This window comes from Notolepis coatsorum, assembly GCF_963971535.1.
Source record: "Notolepis coatsorum genome assembly, chromosome: 18".
In the NCBI taxonomy this organism is placed as follows: domain Eukaryota; kingdom Metazoa; phylum Chordata; class Actinopteri; order Aulopiformes; family Paralepididae; genus Notolepis; species Notolepis coatsorum.
In genome coordinates, this window is record NC_140182.1 from 22553681 (window position 1) to 22571355 (window position 17675).

The following is a 17675-nucleotide window of genomic DNA, read 5'->3' on the forward strand; positions in this document are numbered from 1 at the left end:
TCAACGAACAATAACACTATGCAACAACCATCAAAAGCACTCACAGCACACACATCCACACGCACACACTCACTTTAAACAAACAACTCACTGCAGCACCCACTCTACACACTTTAGAACACCTAAACACACTTTATATTTATTGGCAAAGGATTTGCACTACAACCCATACCTCAGTACACCTTACTGTAAATTGTACCTAAATTGTACCTCATCCCATTTTCTGCTTTGCACTATATAGTATATTGTAATTAGTATATTGTATAGTATATTGTATGGTAACTCAGTTACTTCTACTCTGCATTGAACATTGTACATATGTACATACTGAACACTTGTGTCTACGTACGTGACTTCTATTTTATACTTGCTATACTTATTTTATTTTATACTTATCCTTTTGTCTATAGCACAGTCTCTGGAGCGTAACAGAAAGAAGCATTTTGTATAAAAGTATTCTGTACTTCTGTATGACAACTAATAAAGAAACTTGAACTCGCTGTGGTCCAGGATTTGTGTCACGATGACAGCCTTTACATGGGAACCTTTATTTCTCCAAATTCTAGCTTTAGGCATCAGGACATCAGGTTCGATTGTCCCGGATTAGAGGAACATCATATGGGGGTTCTGTTGAAGCTGTTTGTTTTTCCCGGGAGGGAGGGGGTTAAAGATGGGTCTTAGCCCTGGCTGTACAGGAAGCTTGTTGGCTTTATGTGTTTATGGATGTGTGGGCAGCGGGAGGTGGCGACCCCTGCTGGCACCTTTGTATAACCGCTACGTTGCCACGGAGACGCTGGAGGCCAGATGATACACACACACACACACACACACACACACACACACACACACACACACACACACACACACACACACACACACACACACACACTTGTGCATACAAACACACACACACACACACAGATAGACACTTGTGCACACAAACACACACACACACACATACACACACACACACACAGATAGACACTTGTGCACACAAACACACACACATACACACACAGATACACACTTGTGCACACAAACACATACACACAGATACACACGTGTGCACACAAACACACACACACACAGATAGACACTTGTGCACACACACACACACACACACACACACACACACACACACAGATAGACACTTGTGCACACAAACACACACACACACACACACACACAGATAGACACTTGTGCACACACACACACACACACACACACACACACACACACAGATAGACACTTGTGCACACAAACACGGACACACAGATACACACTTGTGCACACAAACACATACACACAGATACACACGTGTGCACACAAACACACACACACACACAGATAGACACTTGTGCACACACACACACACACACACACACACATATAGACACTTGTGCACACAAACACGGACACACAGATACACACTTGTGCACACAAACACATACACACAGATACACACGTGTGCACACAAACACACACACACACACAGATAGACACTTGTGCACACACACACACACACACACACATATAGACACTTGTGCACACAAACACGGACACACAGATACACACGTGTGCACACAAACACACACACACACACACACAGATAGACATTTGTGCACACACACGCACACACACACACACACAGATAGACACTTGTGCACACAAACACACACACACACACACACACAGATAGACACTCGTGCACACAAACACACACACACACACACAGATAGACACTTGTGCACACAAACACATACACACAGATAGACACTTGTGCACACAAACACACACATAGACACACACACACACACACACACACACACACACACACACACACACACACACACACACACACAGATAGACACTTGTGCACACAAACACACACACACACACACACACACTTGTGCACACACATTGAGCGAGGCAGGAGAGGGAGATGGGAGAGAGATAGTGATGGGAGAAGGCGAGGGGGGGGGGGGGGCGTGTGAATATTTTAGGCAACCAACTTGTGTTTAGCGTTTCTCTGATTGGCCACTACGCCCATGTGACCGCGGCAGCGCGAGAGAGCTGCAGCGCGGAAATAGGCTGTCTATTGCCATTCTCTAAGACAAACTCTAACCTTAACCAGCTCCTTAACAGCGCCTAAACGTAACCCTTCTAACCTTAACCAACTCCGAAACAATGCCTAACCTTAACCTTAACCAACTCCGAAACAATGCCTAACCTTAACCTTAACCTTAACCAACTCCGAAAGAATATTGCCATTCTCTAAGACAAACTCTAACCTTAACCAGCTCCTTAACAGCGCCTAAACTTAACCCTTCTAACCTTAACCAACTCCGAAACAATGCCTAACCTTAACCTTAACCAACTCCGAAACAATGCTTAAAGTTAACATGCCTAAACTTAACCGGCGAAAGAATGCACGTTAAAAAAAATAAAATAAAAATTGAAGGGAATCGAACTTGTCACCAACGGACCGCAGGATCTACAGCAAGGCAGCGCTACCAGTTGAGCTAGGTGTCAATGTTAAAAGAGGGGGGATTACTGCTACATAATGCTGCCGCGACAGAGCTCCGCCGCTCCGCTCTGCTGCTGCCGCGTCGCCGCGGGGGCGTGGCTAGACACAAGTTGTACAGGTTGCCTTTAATATTTAGGCGGGGGGGAGGCGCCAAGGGGTGGACGGGGGATTGGAGAGATGAAGCAGAGTGGAGGAGAGGAGAAGAACAAATAGGTGGAGGATAGAGATATCAGGGGAAAGAGGGAGGGATGAGGAGGGGAGGAGAGGAGGGAAGAGGAGAGAGGTATTAGCGGAAAGAGGGGGGGATGAGGAGGGGAAGAGAGGAGGGAAGAGGAGAGAGGTATTAGCGGAAAGAGGGGGGGATGAGGAGGGGAAGAGAGGAGGGGAGGGAAGAGGATAAAGGTAGTAGGGAAAAGAGAAGGAGGGATGTCACTAACTCACTCACTCACTCACTCACTCACTCACTCTCTCACTCACTCACTCACACCCCCCTTACTCACTCACTCACTCACTCACTCACTCACTCACTCACTCACTCACTCACTCATGCACTCACTCACTCACTCACGCACTCACTCACTCACGCACTCACTCACTCACTCACTCACTCACTCACTCACTCACTCACTCACTCACTCACTCACTCACTCACTCACTCACTCACTCACTCACTCACTCATTCACTGATTTATTCACTCACACATTAGCTGCTCTGCCCCTAGTGGTGACTCACAGGTGACTCACATCTATTGCACTGTGTCATTGTTAACATACTATAAGCTGAATTTTAACTACCATGTGACGAATATAAGAATCGGCAATACCAAGTGAGTCACTTGTTGTTGACTAAAACGCAATTGAAATTATATTGGATAGAATGACTAAAATGTGAATAAACATTTTTAGTCAAAAGACTAAAGCTAAATAATCACTTAGTCACTTTACATACACACCCACTCTGTGCTTTATATACTGTATATATATATGTATATAGTCTATATCTGGGGCCCCCCAAGGATGCATGTTCAGCCCCCTACTCTTCACACTACTGACCCACGACTGCACACCAACACACAACACCAACCTCTTCGTCAAGTTTGCGGACGACACAACTGTGGTGGGGCTCATTAAAAACAATGACGAGTCTCACTACAGGGACGAGCTGAGCCAACTGATCACGTGGTGCAGGAACAACAACTTAATTCTTAATGTGGAGAAAACAAAGGAGGTTGTTGTCGACTTCCGGAGAGCGTACACCGAGCACCCTCCACTGACCATCACACACACACACACACACACACACACACACACACACACACACACACACACACACACACACACACACACACACACACACACACACACACACACACACACACACACACACACACACACACACACACACACACACACACACACACACACACACACACACAGTCATCCTTTCTAAAAATGTGATTCCCAAACGTATATAACCTTGTCTGTTTCTGTTGACCGAGACCTCGGCCCGCGGTGGTGCGCTCGTGCGTGAGGCTCCACTCTGTATTGTCTCTTGTGTGCTTCAGAACCATCTTTGGCTATTACCAACCTGAATTCCATCCCTTGACTCCTGTTTCAAAATCTCTGTTAATCCGTCTAGTCAACAAAATATTCTCATCTTACACTATGTACCACTGCTGCTAAAAAGTTTTGCACTAAGTTCTCCTTTACCTCTATATTTACATTCACTCATACATTCACTTTTTTTTAGCTACTGTCTACATTGTATAATAGTCCTGTATACTGTCCATGTTACTGTATGTTTATAGTGTACTATATGTTACTTTATGTTTATATTAGATCTTGTTTTTTATATACAGTACACCGTGGGAAGGGGGAAACGCTGACCAGTATGGCTTACTATCATAGTGTATTTATACCTGTAACACTGTACATAATAATACTGCACATCAGATTAGCATGTTACTCAGTATCTTAATTTTATATATTCCATTTAATCACATTGTATATTGTTAATGTACTTTACTGTTACCTTGCACTCTGGTTAGATGCCAACTTGTTTTCATTGTACTGTACTTTTACTAGCTACAAATACATTTGAATCTTATCTAATCTAATCTAATGAACATTACGACAGATAGAGAAGGAACCGGGAGAGAGGAAGGGAGATGAGGAGGAAGGGAAGAGGAAAGGAGACATGGTGGAAGGGTAGAGGAAAGGAGAGGAGGTGGAAGGGTAGAGGAAAGGAGATGAGGAGGAAGGGTAGAGGAAAGGAGAGGAGCTGGAAGGATAGAGGAAAGGAGATGAGGAGGAAGGGTAGAGGAAGGAGAGGAGGTGGAAGGGTAGAGGAAAGGAGATGAGGAGGAAGGGTAGAGGAAAGGATAGGAGGTGGAAGGGTAGAGGAAAGGAGATGAGGAGGAAGGGTAGAGGAAAGGAAAGGAGGTGGAAGGGTAGATGAAAGGAGAGGAGGAGGAAGGGTAAAGGAAAGGAGATAAGGTGGAAGGGTAGAGGAAAGGAGAGGAGGTGGAAGGGTAGAGGAAAGGAGATGAGGAGGAAGGGAAGAGGAAAGGAGAGGAGGTGGAAGGGTAGCGGAAAGGAGAGGAGGTGGAAGGGTAGAGGAAATTATATGAGGTGGAAGGGTAGAGGAAAGGATATGAGGTGAAAGGGTAGAGGAAAGGAGAGGAGGTGGAAGGGAAGAGGAAAGGAGATGAGGTGGAAGGGTAGAGGAAAGGATATGAGGTGGAAGGGTAGAGGAAAGGAGATGAGGTGGAAGGGTAGAGGAAAGGAGAGGAGGTGGAAGGGAAGAGGAAAGGAGATGAGGTGGAAGGGTAGAGGAAAGGATATGAGGTGGAAGGGAAGAGGAAAGGAGATGAGGTGGAAGGGTAGAGGAAAGGAGATGAGGAGGAAGGGAAGAGGAAAGGAGGTGGAAGGGTAGATGAAAGGAGATGAGGAGGAAGGGAAGAGGAAAGGAGAGGAGGTGGAAGGGTAGAGAAAAGGAGTGTGTGTGTGTGTGTGTGTGTGTGTGTGTGTGTGTGTGTGTGTGTGTGTGTGTGTGTGTGTGTGTGTGAGGTGTCCATGGTAGCGCTGAACACACACTGAGACGGGTGATTGGTAGAGGAGAGGAGACAGCACACTCCTCGGAACGAGGGATTGGATCAGGGAGGGGGAGAGATGAAGAAAGAGAAAGAGAGAGAGAGAGAGGGGCATTGACAAGTAGAAAAGAAAAGGATCAAGTGGGAGGAAAAGAGAGACATGTGTGTGTGTGTGTGAGAGAGAGAGAGAGAGAGAGAGAGAGAGAGAGCGAGAGAGAGAGAGAGAGAGATAGGATCAGAGTCAAACTATCCCACATGTTGCCTCCTCACTCACACACGGAGCGATCAATCCCCACTTAGCTGTGTTCTCTGACGTCTCATTACCAGCGGAGAGGGACACAGAGGTCCAAACATACATGCTGACAAGAACACAGGCACAACAAGCATGTATGCACTCAGGCAAGAACATTATAACGATCAGGACTGATAACCTATTCGTAGAACTCTAAGAATATAAGTCCAAAAACTGTTAAAACAAGTCACAGAGCTGTACTGTTGGCTGCTGTGGTCAGTATAAGTATATCCCTGGGAAGACAGTGTCGGGATATTGCTGATTCATGGCCAGGGCACGACACCTACATGTACACGTCAGGCCACGTGAGCGGATCGGCGCGGCCGAGAAATCCGCTCTTCGCTCTTTAAAGCTTGGTCCGCTCCGCTAATCGCTCATGTTGACCCCGCCCCCAAGTCGCTCTCCGCTCGCTCCCCGCTCACCTTGAATCGAGCGCTCCCCACTCCCCGCGCCAGATCGCTCAGCAGTTTTTTTTTTTTTTTTTTTGAGCATGGTGTAAATTAGCTCAAACTACAACAGTCTACACCCCCTGGGCCCCTTAACAATTGTTTGTATTGAGCCGCATTGTAATTGTAGCCATTCTGCAATGTTAAATAACGTTGTTTATCCATTCACTAGTTCTATTAAGCGATGATAGGCTAGCCGAGCCACAATGCTATGGTCGCTGCCATTAACGTTAGCATGTAAGCTAACGTCAACAACAATGGTGTCGATACTTTTTCTAACTGGAGTGAGTGTGGGCGTCTCTACAGTGACAAAGCCTGAACAGGCTAGCCTATCACAGGTTCACCCTTCTCATTGGTTGAAAATGGCCTTCATGTTTGTACATCGCCATCTGTTGCTTTGGCATTGTACTGCATGTATATATTACATCAGTGTTAAACCACTGTGAGCGGCCTGGAGTGGATTGGAGCGGAGGAGAACTCTCGCTCCGGACGTCGCGCCGACTCATTTTAAAACCCACTCCTCGCTCACGTCAAAACCGGTTGCTCCGCGCCCCGCGCCGCTCACGCTCCGATCCGCTCACATGCACTGGTACACGTGTAAACTCACGTTGTTTTTTTGGAAGCAATTGGAAGCACGTAATAGGCCAAGTAGGGTGCGAATCATCTGTTTGCAAGTAAAAGAAAGACGTAAGTAAACAAAACTTTTACAGCCATTTTAGTTTGCAACTGATGTTGCAAACTGTGTTGGTTGATAGACGACGATAACACAGCACGACGGCGACAGACTGCGTGCTGCGACGTGCTGCGGGCCGTCGGATTGATAATGACATCACATCCTGTCGTTGCAGGTCGATGGCCAAAATTTCATATGCAGATTGAAATGTATAAAAACAGCTATAAATATATGTGAATAGCACTGTGCCTTTTGCATGCACCTTGCATGCATTGGACAAAATTGTACATTTAGCGAACGCACATTTTTAAAATAAAAGTCTCGCATTATTCGTGACATCATGTCCGTTATCAACCAGGAAATGCCTAGCAGCTATCGGCAATTGTCGTCTTCGGAAATTGATAATAATCACAAGATGCATTCAGTGGGGATGCCTACACAGCAGAGACAGGAAATGGCGGGGGTAGTGTGAGCCTCCCACACGTTATACACCTCGCCAATGAGAGTCCGCGCTGGCAGGTGAAAAGATGTGACAGGTGAGGCTGCCTCCTCGTGTATCGGAGGAGACACGTGATGCAAGGCTTCTATCCTCCCTACAACCGGCCAGTGGGGGGCATATGCAAGCAACGTTCAAGACAGGGGAGTGGAGAATTGGCACAGCGAGATTGGGATGGGAGAAAAATTGAGAAAGAGGAGAAAAAAGTGGATAAAAAAATATGCATTCAGTGCTGGATCTAATAACATTTATTTATCGAGACACGTTATGGAAAGTTCAAGACTGGACCACAAAGCTTCTGAAATCTGAAATTACACGCTACGGCGCTTCCGACGGCGATGGTCTACTGAGAGCAGAAAAAGGTAGTCTTATCAGCCGCTGTTTTGTATATTATTATACAAAATGTAACTGTTGTACTATTTACTATTCTCACAGGAGCTTCGACCTCAGAGGGCTAACAGGAGCACATTGACTCATAACCAGTGTCACAGTGGCCGAGAGGTTAAGGCGTTGGACTCGAAATCTAATGGAGTTTCCCCCTGTCTGTGACATTTTTCAATTCCATGGATTTATGATTTAAATTCAACCTGAGCCTTGGGCGCGCCAGGGTGGCGCACCACGTACAGCACTGCGGAGCAACACAGCCAGACCCGGTGACCAAATGTCCTCCCCCATCTATCCTCCCATACCTCCTCTCTCTCTCCACCGGACTGCCAGGAAAAAAACAATAAAATATCTACCAATAACATAATAAAAACAAATAAAACCTGAGCCTCACCCGTGGTCTTGAAGTTACTTGATTTATTTTGTCCATTTTGTTTGTCATTAATTTAGTTCCATTGCATATTACCCTGTTTTTGTTGTTGTTAACAATGGCTATTAACCCTGGGTTATAGTCAACTACCATTCAACAAGCCAGCAACACTAGGAGCTCTCTCCTCTGTAACAGCTGTCATGTTGGCTGAGAGGTTAAGGCGTTGGACTCAAAATCCAATGGGGTTTTCCCCCACAGGTTCGAATCCAGTCCTTGACGGTTTTCAATTTCATGAATTTATTACTTTAACAGTCAGAATCCCTACAGGAAGAGCGCTATATATAATGTATAATATTATCATGTCCATAGCTCTGTGTTAAATCTCTACAGCTTTGACTGGTTAATATAGTTAACTAGTATATAGCTACAGCTCAGACATTAGGGCGACAGTCTCAACAGTGTTCTTAAAACAACGGCCGAGGCTCAGGACAGTTTGGATTAGATACGACACGTCCAAGGTTTCTTTTCTTGTTAATCTTGTCTCCAGTCTTTTTTTTATCCACTTTTTCTCCTCCTATTTTCTGTATTTTCCTCCCATCCCAATTTAGTCGTTATGCCAATTCCCCCCTCCCGTTCCTGGTCGTTGCGCGCATGTGCCCCCCCCACTGGTCGGTCTAGGGAGCCCTGAAGTCCATCACATGCTTCCTCCGATACATAGGAGACAGCCAGCAGCCTCTTTTCACCTGGCAGCGAGGACTCTCATTGGTGAAGTGTAACGCGTGGGAGGTCACACTGCCCTCACCATTTCTCTCCCTCGCTGTGCAGGCGCCCTGACCGACCTGTAGGAGTCACTGTTTACAACGACCAGGATACCACCCACCGGCTTCCCTCCCGCTGACACTGCCAATTGTGCCAGTATGACGATCGGCAAAGCCGGAGGCACCGCTGACAGCCGGATTCGATACCAGTGTCTCTGCGGTGGTAGACAGACGCTTAGTCCGCTGTGCTACCCGGCCGCATCTTATCTCCAGTCTTGTGTGAGACACGACAAAGCCCCTAAACCCATCTTTTGTTTTCTCATCTTTGTCCATTTTTGTTTACCTTTCTTGTCATATCTGTTCATCTTTTGACGTCATGTCAATTATGTATTTATTGTAAGTCTGACCAGAGCTTGCTCTCACTTTCTGGTCAGACATTTTGTCTCTGATTGTAAACTGAGCACACTCTCTCTCTCTGTGGCCACAGAAACGGAAATAAACTATGTTCTATTTTTATACAATTTGACTCATCTGAATTTGTAACAGTTCACTGGCTGATTTAAAATATTCCACAACAGTGTTCTTTGACTTCTTCTCCAGCGCCTTCAACACCATTCAGCCTTCACAGCTAGCGGAGAACACGGCCCGGTGGCCTGGATCACGGACTACCTCACCAGCAGACCACAGTACGCCTGGTGGCCTGGATCACTGACTACCTCACCAGCAGACCACAGTACGCCTGGTGGCCTGGATCACTGACTACCTCACCAGCAGACCACAGTACGCCTGGTGGCCTGGATCACTGACTACCTCTCCAGCAGACCACAGTACGCCTGGTGGCCTGGATCACTGACTACCTCACCAGCAGACCACAGTACGCCTGGTGGCCTGGATCACGGACTACCTCACCAACAGACCATAGTACAGCCTGGTGACCTGGATCACTGACTACCTCACCAGAACACGGCCCGGTGGCCAGGATCACTGACTACCTCACCAGCAGACCACAGTACGCCTGGTGGCCTGGATCACTGACTACCTCACCAACAGACCATAGTACGCCTGGTGGCCAGGATCACTGACTACATCACCAGCAGACCACAGTACGCCTGGTGGCCTGGATCACTGACTACCTCACCAGAACACGGCCCGGTGGCCTGGATCACTGACTACCTCACCAGAACACGGCCCGGTGGCCTGGATCACTGACTACCTCACCAACAGACCATAGTACAGCCTGGTGACCTGGTGACCTGGTGGAGCTTTGTAGAGTGGAGAGACAACAAGGAGTACAGGGTCCTGGTGGAGCTTTGTAGAGTGGAGAGACAGTAATGTAACAGCAGTCACGGTGGCCGAGAGGTTAAGGCGTTGGACTCGAAATCCAATGGGGTTTCCCCGCACAGGTTCGAATCCTGTCCGTGACGTTTTTCAATTTCATGGATTTATGATTTAAAGAAGGAACACTTTAACATTCAGAATCCCTACAGGGAGAGCCCTATTGTTTTTGTTCATTGTTGTTTGCATGACCTTTATTTGTATAGCACCTTTCATACAAGAATTACAGCCGAAGGCGGCTGGGTGGCGCAGCGGACATTGCGCTCGTCACCAACGCAAGAGACACTGGGTTCGAATCCGGCTGTCGGCGTTACCTCCGGCTTGGGCCGGCCGTCATACTAACTCTATTGGCAGAGTTAGCGGGTGGGAAGTCGAAGGGTGGTAATCTGGACGTTGTAAACAGCGACTCCTACAGGTCGGTTGGGGCACCTGCACAGCAGAGACAGGAAAATGGCGGGGGCAGTGTGAGCCTCCTACACGTTACTCCTCGCCAAATGAGAGTCCGCGCTGGCAGGTGAAAAGATGCGACTGGCTGCCTGCACATGTATCGGAGGGGACATGTGACGGGCTTCTATCCTCCCTACAACCGGCCAGTGGGGGGCACATGCGAGCAACGTTCAAGACAGGGGAGGGGAGAATTGGCACGGCTGAAATTGGGATGGGAGAAAAAATGTAAAAAAGGAGGAGAAAAAGTGGATACAAAATTAAATAAAAAATTACAGCCCAAAGTGCAGCAGTAGAAAACAGACATAAAATTAGCATGAAGTAGACAGAAAGAAAACAACGCAGATAATAAGAAAAAGGGTGAAAGCAATGCAGACAATAACAATAAAAATAATTTACTCACACAGTTTAAAACCTGAGCCTCACCCGTAGTCTTAAAAAACTTGAAGTTACTTGATTTATTTTGTCCATTTTGTTTGTCATTAATTTAGTTCCATTGTATATTACCCTGTTTTTGTTGTTGTTACTAATAATAATAATAATAATAATAATAATTAATAATTAACTCTGGGTTATAGTCAACTACCATCCCACAAGCCAGCAACACTAGGAGCTCTCTCCTCTGTACCATCAGTCACGGTGGCCGAGAGGTTAAGGCGTTGGACTCGAAATCCAATGGGGTATCCCCGCACAGGTTCGAATCCTGTCCGTGACGCATTCTTCTGGATTTCCCCAATTCGATTAATGAAGAATGCTTGAACTTTGACATTCATGATCCCTAGAGGAAGAACATCTTCATGACCAGTGTTAATTTTGGCAGCTATTTTCATTTTAGTTTTAGTCTTAGTCATGTGCTCCTTTTTCGTTGTCATCATATTTAGTCATCTTCATTTATTTTTCGTTTAATCAGTTTTAGTCAACTAAATGTCTGAGCATTTTAGTCTTAGTCAGTTTTTGTCTCAATTTTGTCTTTTTAGTTTTAGTCTAGATTTAGTCGACGAAAACGGATGACATTTTTGTCTATTTTTTGTTAATGTACAAAAAAATTTATTATATTATTTAAACTATAAAAAAAAAAAAAAAAAATCTTTTTTACAGCTACTGTTTTATATATACTGTTTTTAGTAATAATTAGAAAGTAATGGTATTTATTCAACAACAGGTGATTGTATAGATTAGTATTAGTATCATTAAATGACAACTATGCTCAACTATGCTTCACCCACGGAAAGGTTGTCGGCACATTGGTTCCACACGGACATTAGCCTATACGTTGTTGCACTTGCTTCCAGAAGGCTCCGTTTAGGTTAGCTAGTAGCAGAGGCTCTGTTGTGATTTTTAATGCACAATAAATATTCAACATTCTCTTTTGAGACTCCGCCTCAGACTCTTATCATTTGGCACTAAAAGCTAAACATTGTCACCGGTATGGCTGCCCGCAACATGTCATTAATTGTGTGCGAGAGGTCGATCAGTTAGCCACATTAGCGTGAGCTAGGTTAGCCACTAATTAATGCGAGCTAGATGGAAATACAAACAATGTAACGTTACTGGTGAAAAAGTGATTTACCTTGGAATACTCCTTTGCCAACTTGCTGTACTTTGCTTGCAGGTCTGCAGCTGGATTATGAATAGTCCCAACTTTAGCCAAGGTAACGTTAAGCTAAAACTAGCTTTTCAAATAGCTCTTCAGCGAATGCTAATAACAGAGCTCCCCGTCACACTGCTCTGTTGGGACGATGGCATTAAGAAAAGTTATAATTATTTTGTCTCGTCTTGTTTTAGTCAACAATATCAACTTACATGAAGAGAAATTTCGTCCTGGTTTTTGTAAATTACATTTTTGTGTCCTCAGTTGTGTTCAACGATATTTAATAAACTATTTAGTCTCGTTAGCGTCACATGGTCTTCAATAACGTGACGTCACGTCTCATTGTCGTCATGAAAAAAACCTTCGTTGACGAACATCTTTCGTCATCATTTTAGTTGACAAAATGTCCACTGTTGATGACCTCATGACCTTTAATCTATCACAGAATCAGTGTCCTGGTGTCTTGATTCGTTAGTCTTACTGTCATCGTCCGGACATCTATAGATCCGTCTACTGGTGCACAACATATTTACCATAAGGACCCATGAAGACTGCCATAGTGTGATAGATAATTGATAGGTCAAACCATGTGACCCACCAGATCCAATCAGATTTTTGAAAAATCCATGGTAAACAGGAAGTGATCTGTTACTCATGAACACACTGTCCAATTTCCACAAAACTTGATCAATATGTTTCCAAGGAGGCCTGTAATCTAGTCTCATAAAACCAGAGGGAAAGTCATGGGGTCACCAGAATCAATAGGGTTCTTCCTCTAGTCTAGGGGTTGTGACTGTTAACACAGTCTGTGCTAAAAACATAAAAAGCCGTTATTGGGCACCGACGGTTGAGTGCCAAAAACGTAAAAAATAGTTTTTGGATCATTTGATCTTTTTACTTTGATCCCTGCTCTACAGACTTGCCCAGAGCGATCTGCATAATTTTCAACCATTCCCACACATTAGAACTGCAATGCCGATCAAATATCACCAGGTAGCGGTATCGTCTGTGTCTGAACTGCGATGGCTTGGGTTGAATCACACTTTAACTTTCATTTCTGCTTGGCCAGTGGCCACTCCTCCTGCAGGGACATAGATTCACATTGATCGCCTAGAAATTCCGTCGCCTAAGCGTGTTTGACCATAGAAACGTGTATAGGCATATACACTGGTAATCGCGATGGTGATGCGATCACTTGGAATTATTTTTCTTGGAATACTTTCTGGCTAAGGTAAGGTACATTCTATGTCTATTTTACCAAATCTGAAACGCGTTTTTCTAACGATCATAGTTCTGTGTTTCACCGGACGAAAAACATGCTCGGCAAACGCGATCATAGTTTGAGTTAAAACTTTTTATTCTGGGTTTCAGGGGATCAGCCAGAATGGTTTGGGCTTATTGCACATAACACGTTTTATCTCGCGATCTATGAAAAAATACTGTATTATCTTGGAAATGCGCGATGTTTAGAGTGTAATAAACTACAAACTACAGCGTGTGGAAACAAACTATTATTCCAATGCTGGACTACAAGTAATGTTTGTCAAAATGAACCACACCGTGTCTCTACAGCTATAATACAGAACACAAACACAGCTTCACAAACATAGGCTGGCATTCTAAGGGTAAAGATAATCGAATAGCGTGGCAGTCAAAGTGTTAAAGTTAAAGAAAGAATGTTTCTTTCTTAATCCCATTGGAGAAATTCAGGAAAGTGTGCCACAAACCTGTGACTGCTGGCCTGGGACTAACGCCTCTGTAACTGTTGGGACTAACCCCTCTGTTACTGTTGGTACTAACCCCTCTGTTACTGTTGGGACTAACCCCTCTGGTACTGTTATTAACCTCTCTGTTACTGTTATTAACCCCTCTGTTACTGTTGGTACTAACTCCTCTGTTACTGTTGGGACTAACCCCTCTGTTACTGTTATTAACCCCTCTGTTACTGTTATTAACCCCTCTGTTACTGTTGGGATTAACCCCTCTGTTACTGTTGGGACTAACCCCTCTGTTACTGTTTTAAAAGACAGCTTAAAAAATCTCTTTGCTCAGGCATTTTACTGTGGGGTAATGCAGGCACATATTTGAAGATAGATATCTGCTACCACCTAGTGGCAAGGGGAAATATTATTATAGAAACATCAGGGATATCCTGACACAAATTGTACTTACCTGCACTATTCTTACCCTGCCTACTTTTATACACTGCCTATCAAATTCATGTGTCGGTTCTATGCTAATTTTATCTCACTACCTCCTACTGTATTCACTGTAATTTTAAGATAACTATTTTATCACACTTTTTACTTCTTACTGATGACTATTTTTAAACTGAATCATTTTAAACTATTTTTATTATTTGTATTACTGAATCAAACTGTAAACAGAGAGCCTATTGGGATGCTAGATCCTAATGTGAAACACTGTGATTTACCATACCTTGCTATATTCTTACCCTACCTACTTTCATACACTTCCAATGAAATTCATATGTCGGTTCTATGATGTTAGAGTGATGCTCTGTTGTTGTGAGCGACACACTGCTCTGTTGTTCTATAAGGTAACTTAGAACTGTACTTTGTAAAGAAACTCAAAGTGTTAAGAGCGATGGAAACTCAAAGTACTAAGAGCGATACACTGCTCTGTTGTTATATATATATATTTTTTCTTTATTGAACAATCTTATCACACTTTTTACTGTCCGTTCTATCTTATTATTTTTAGCCTATTTTAAACTGAATCAAACTGCACTTTTTTACTCTATCTAATCTATTCTATTTTATTATTTGTATTGTTGAAGAACTGTGATTTGCCTAACCTTGCTACCTCTCTATCTCTTTGTATTTACATTTAAATTTGTTATGCTCGCTTATGCCTGTATTTTTTACTGTTGTGAAGCACTTTGAACTGCAACCTATGTATGAAAAGTGCTATACAAATAAAGTTATTATTATTATTATTATATTACTGTTGGGACTAACCCCTCTGTTACGGTTGGGACTAACCCCTCTGTTACGGTTGGGACTAACCCATCTGTTACTGTTGGGACTAACCCCTCTGTTACTGTTGGGACAAACCCCTCTGTTACTGTTGGGATTAACCCCTCTGTGACTGTTGGGACTAACCCCTCTGTTACTGTTGGGATTAACCCCTCTGTGACTGTTGGGACTAACCCCTCTGTTACTGTTACTGTTGGGACTAACCCCCCTGTTACTGTTGGGATTAACCCATCTGTTACTGTTGGGACTAACCCCTCTGTTACGGTTGGGATTAACCCCTCTGTGACTGTTGGGACTAACCCCTCTGTTACTGTTACTGTTGGGACTAACCCCCCTGTTACTGTTGGGATTAACCCATCTGTTACTGTTGGGACTAACCCCTCTGTTACTGTTGGGACTAACCCCTCTGTTACGGTTGGGATTAACCCCTCTGTTACTGTTGGGACTAACCCCTCTGTGACTGTTGGGATTAACCCCTCTGTGACTGTTGGGACTAACCCCTCTGTTACTGCTGGGATTAACCCCTCTGTTACTGTTTGGACTATTACCCCCTATGTTACTGCTGGGATTAACCCCTCTGTTACTGTTTGGACTATTACCCCCTATGTTACTGTTGGGACTATTAACCCCTCTGTTACTGCTGGTATTATTAACCCCTCTGTTACTGCTGGTATTATTAACCCCTCTGTTACTGCTGGTATTATTAACCCCTCTGTTACTGCTGGGACCTTTTATCTCTATCTTACAGTTGTACTGAATACCTTTTATCTCTATTTTACAGTTGTACTGAATACCATTTATCTATATCTTACAGTTGTACTCAATACAATTTCTCTCTATCTTACATTTGTATTGAACACCTTTTCTCTCTCACACGAAAAACACAACACTGAATGTGTCAGATGTCAGATTCGCAGCACTACTACTGCGTGAGAGGAAAGAAAGAGCCTCGCTTGTCATCTGAAAGGTTAGGAGGCAGTTTGGTCTGAATTTATGCACCTCCAGATGTCTCTCCTCTCCACGCTGGGTGGCAGATCAGAGATTATTTATCCATGTCTCGGGTGTCGTCATGGTTATTCCGGGGGGGGGGGGGGGGGGGGGTCTTCTTCAGCACACATCTGGCCTACGCTTTAACACTAGCACAGCCATGGAGAAAATTACACTAATTCCCGCCGGGAACGGGTCAGATGACCCGACAGCCTTTAGAATGGAGATGGGAGGGAGAGAAGGGAGGGAGGGAAGGAGGGAGAAGGAGAAAGGGAGGGAGGGAGAGAGAGAGGGAGAGAGGGAGGGAGGGAGAGAGAGAGGGAGAGAGGGAGGGAGGGAGATAGGAAGGGAGGGAGAGGAAGTAAGAAGGAGGGAGAGGGAGGTATAGAGAGAGGGAGGGAGAGAGAGGGAGGGAGGGAGGGAGGGAGGGAGGGAGGGAGGGAGGGAGGGAGGGAGAGGGAGGGAGGGAGAGAAATGGAGGGGGGAGAGAAAGGGAGAGAGAGAAAGGGAGGGAGAGAGTGAAAGGGAGGGAGGGTCAAGGAGGGAGGGAGGTGGCAGCTCAGCAGAAATAGCAAAAATAACGTTCTAATTCCATTTTCCTGAAGTCATTTTGAAATTTCAGAAACCGTGCCAGATAAAACTGGTACTTTTAGGAAAAGTCATTGAGTGACAGACCTGGAGCTTGACCGAGTGACGAGGATACATTTATTGAAAATGCCTAGGGGTCATGTGACCCCTTGGCGGCTGTGCTAGTGTTAAAGGAACTGGCGTGCCAACATTTTACCTGATTGATTGATTGATTGATTGATTGATTGATTGATTGATTGATTTTTTATATTTTTTTGTGTCTTACATACAGATGTATACCCAGCCCATATGGGCTTACAAGACACATAAACAATAAGTATAATAGTATACTTAACAATAAGTATATAGACCAAGACGGCCACAAAAAATAAAACTAAATAAAACATAACAAGCTGTAAACAATGTACTTCAAAGAAACAAGAGGAATTGATATACAATCATATAGGATATAATGTGTTTTGGCTCAAGTGCCATGCTTGTGATTTCCCCATTGTTTAAAAAAGAAAAGAAAAGGAAAATAAAGAAACAATTTCACACCGTGTGTCATTTCTATATGACACTGACTGAGTCACACCAGTGCGTCATAAACAGTTGAGCTGTGTTCGGACAGCACGCTGCTGAAGGCTGTAGCCTAGCAACATATATAAACAATCAATAACACAGTGAAGTACATCCAATTTGGCTTTGCAGCTC